Source organism: Helianthus annuus, chromosome 6 (assembly GCF_002127325.2).
Source record: "Helianthus annuus cultivar XRQ/B chromosome 6, HanXRQr2.0-SUNRISE, whole genome shotgun sequence".
Lineage (NCBI taxonomy): Eukaryota > Viridiplantae > Streptophyta > Magnoliopsida > Asterales > Asteraceae > Helianthus > Helianthus annuus.
This window is the reverse complement of record NC_035438.2, coordinates 147415100-147419008: the sequence shown is the minus strand read 5'-3', so window position 1 is coordinate 147419008 and position 3909 is coordinate 147415100. Positions and strand designations below refer to the sequence as shown.

At 43.5% G+C, this 3909-nt stretch overlaps 1 non-coding gene across 1 annotated transcript; it reads right to left on the bottom strand.

The window, feature by feature from the left end:
• Positions 1-3176: 3176 nt before the first annotated feature.
• LOC118480051 lies at positions 3177-3282 on the bottom strand. Its single transcript, XR_004861691.1, has one exon. It is a non-coding gene; the product is annotated as a small nucleolar RNA R71 (small nucleolar RNA).
• Between the last annotated feature and the right edge of the window lie 627 nt (positions 3283-3909).

The window sequence follows — 3909 nt, the reverse complement described above, 5'->3', positions numbered from 1 at the left end:
CTCACCTTTCTTCGTAGGACAGTTTAACCCGGCTGATTATGTTCAAGAACCAATAGGGTATAACCCTTTGGGACCAGAGGATCACTTTTCTGAAGATAATGCAGTGGATATGGACGAGGATACAGATCCCGTCGAGCCTGCAAGGGGTACTCCCAATCATCCAATCGAGATCTCTGATGGGTCGTCCTTCCATGGAACACCCTATCAAGGTCCCGACAGTTACCAGGCGAGGTTTGACCAATGTAATTGGTACTTTACACCTTCACATCATTTCTCGCCTCATGACCAACAGCAGCAACAGGATCCTTCCGAGGATTCGCGGTTCGTGGCAGTTACGCCACTGCCTCAACCGCCACCAGTTCAACCAGTAATACTAGATCCGCCAAGGCGTAGAAGATCAGGCGCACGGATGTCCACCCGAGGAGGGGAATTCCATTTCAGCACCCCTCGCCACTCGAGTGCGAGTCACTTTCCGTCAGTGCCTGAAGAACCACAATTAGGGGAACCTTCTGGTCACCCTGCAGAGGTGAATTCTGCACCAGTTGCACCACCTCCGCCACCTTTCGGATATGACAATCCGATACCAGCGTACGGCGGCTCCACCGCGTACAACCCGTTTGAGCAGCCGACTGATGGGTGGTCCGTTGGACAACCCTTTATGATGTTAAAATACGAATTAATCCTTCACTTAATTGCGTAATTATCTTGAATTAGATAACTACAGTTGCTTATGTTTCAGGCGCGGTTCGGGAGCTTAAAGTGGATAAAATGCAGCTTTGGAGGGTATTAGAGTTGAACGGGTCGTGCGAGAAACAAAAGTTGAAACAAGTCACCAAAATCAGGTTGATACCGTAAATTACGGTCTCACCGTAATTTACGGTGGCCCTGATTTTGGTCTGAAGGCCACCGTAAAACAGGAAAGACACACCGTAACATTGTGAAGTGCACCGTAACTTACGGTATGACCGTAAATTACGGTGGAGTCTGCGATCAATTGTGTAACTGCCATCATTAAGTCGGTTTATGGGTGTCTTTTCACCTATTCTCATCATTGGACGTTTTTGGTAGACATTGGGGGCGATTTTGGCTATCTTGGCTTGGTTCTAGACAATTTCTAACATTCGGTTTGTGTTTTCGATTTGTATGAACATTGAATTGCTTGTTATGATGATTCACCAAGCTATGTGTGGCTAAAACTTTCGGTGATCATCTTAGGTGCAAGTTTCTCTTGAACTTTTGTGTGTTTATTTCTGAATTTCTAGAATAATAACTTGTGTTTGCTTGTTTATCATGGTGTATGCATAATTGTTTGTAGCGTGTTAATTGATAGTGCAATTTCTAGTCTCAATCGTACGTTCTTGGTGCCGTTGGCAATCGAGATATCACGGGAAGGGTTAGGGTTGGTTATTGATTAATTGGTCATCGGGAAAAAACCTCGCGTTTATATAATCCGAGTACTTTGTTCCCTTTTATCACTTCAATTATCTCTATACGAGTTATGTCTATGTAACTCTTTCTAGTTGGAATTACACACAATTGTTTAAAGAAACTGAATCCTAAGATGGTCATTATTTTCCTAATCTGTTAAACAACCAATTTTGATTTGCACTTAGTTATTAATTTAGTTTTCTAAAACAACAATCTAAATCATTGATCTTTATTTTCTGCAAATTAGGTTAATTGTAGTTTAATTGCGAAGCTATATAATCGACATATTTTCCACATACTCCCTGAGTTCGATACCCTCTTACCACTATCTATAGTTGGTTTTGGGATTAAATTTGCGTGTACCATGACAAGCACGCCAAATTTTGGCGCCGTTGCCAGGGAGTAGTGTGCAACGTGTGTCAGTTTGTTAGTTTTGCCTTATTATTTTCGGGTTTACACTGGTGTGTTTAGTGTGCAGGTTCTACAGGTGCATGCATATTAGAGGCTCTCACAGCGTCATCATTGTCATTTGATCCAGAAATCGAAAGAATGCTAAGGCAAAACAGGGTTTTATTACGAGAAAACCGAATCATTGGTTCACCCACTTCACCAATTACACCAAGAAACATCATGGTCGAATCACAAATTCCACCTACAACAGGTCAAACGACCTCATCATTCATACCTACTTCCACACAACCATCACCAAACACAACCATACCAAATTCCACTACAATTCCTACTCCACCTCATGACACTACACCAACCAACACCACACAACCCATTACTACCCAAGAAGAACCAACCATTACCTTTAACCCATCCACTACTATACCACCATTGTCCCATTTCTTCCCGGGTGCGGGTCCGTCATATTCAAGCCATACCATAGCACCAATTTCGACCATTGTCCATACTACTTCAACATTTAGACCATCGAACTAAGCGGGTTTTCAATATTCAACCTTTCCATTTGGGCAATCGTCGGGAATTCAAGGAGATGGGTATGATGAAGGATTTGAGGAGTTTGAGGGTTATGATGAGGATGGGTATGCTTACGGGGGTTATGGTGATCAAGGAGAATTCGGATATGTGCAAAGTCAATCTCAAGGGATGGCAAGTGTCGGTGGAATGCCTCAACAACAACAACTCATACCACAACACATTCGGCCAAGACCACAAGGGCCACCAATGCAACATCCTATCCCATTGCAACAAGTCCGGCCACAAAATGTACAACCACAATTTCAAAGACCACCTCAATGCCCACCGATGCGACAACAACAGTTTCAACAACCAATTGCACCACAAGGGCAAGTACCAAGGCCAATGGGTCCTATTCCTCCAAGAGGTAGGTTTGGTGTACCAAGGAGACACCTTAGAGAAAATGTGAGGGGAATTGAAGCACATTTTAGGCCGGTAATCACTCGAAACCCTTCACCGGTAGTTATTCCTCACAATGATCAAGGGAGGACATTTGAAGTGAGGACCAACTCTTTGCAAAGTTTACCAAAGTATATGGGGTTAGCAACGGAGGAGCCTTACTTTCATTTAGAGGCTTATGACTCGATTTGTAACACTCTTGGGAGTCAAGGGTTCTTGGCTGATGATATTAAATTGGTATTATTCCAATTTTCTTTGGAAGACAAGGCGAAAGTTCTACACTTTGCCTTCGGCATCCATATATACATGGGGGGAGATGCAACAAACTTTCTTGGATGAGTTTTACACCGCCCAAAAGACCAACGATGCAAGAAAGGGGTTGAGAAGTTTCCAACAACAACATGGTGAGATGTTTCACGAGGCATTCGAACGATTCAATATGATGATAAAGAATTGCCCTCACCATGGAATTGAATTGTGGGAGTTGATGAATGCCTTTCACGAGGGGTTGAGTGCCGAAGATGCACGTGATTTGATGTCCATTACCGGTGGGACTTTTGGTACAAATTATGAGAATGATGATTGGGAGTTCTTGGAGAGCATGGCAACTACATCAAAGAGAAAAGCTCAAGCATCAAGGAGAGCGCGACCGGCCATTGCCCGACCTCAAGTGCACGCCATAGATGATGGTAATGTTCAAACTACTAACCAAATTTATGATGTTTGTGCTTTGTGTAATGAAATAGGTCATGCGGCTGAAAATTGCCAAGGGATGTTGGAAGGGCAATATGAAGAAGTCCATGCGGTTCAAGTTCAAGGTCAAGATCAAGGAGGAGGTGGTAGAAATTACAACAACATGAACTCTAATACCTACCACCCCGGGTTGAGGAACCACCCGAATTTTCGGTATGGGAACCCTTCAAATCAAGCTAACCCGAATTTTCAAGGTAGCCAAGGTAACTTTGGTTCACGCCAATCTTACAATAACCAAGGTGGATACCGTGGCGGGAACAACCAAGGCTATCAAAAGCAATACCAAACGGGTCAAGAACAAGGGGGGTCTTCGGGTGGAAACGAGATGATGGAGATGCTAAAGAT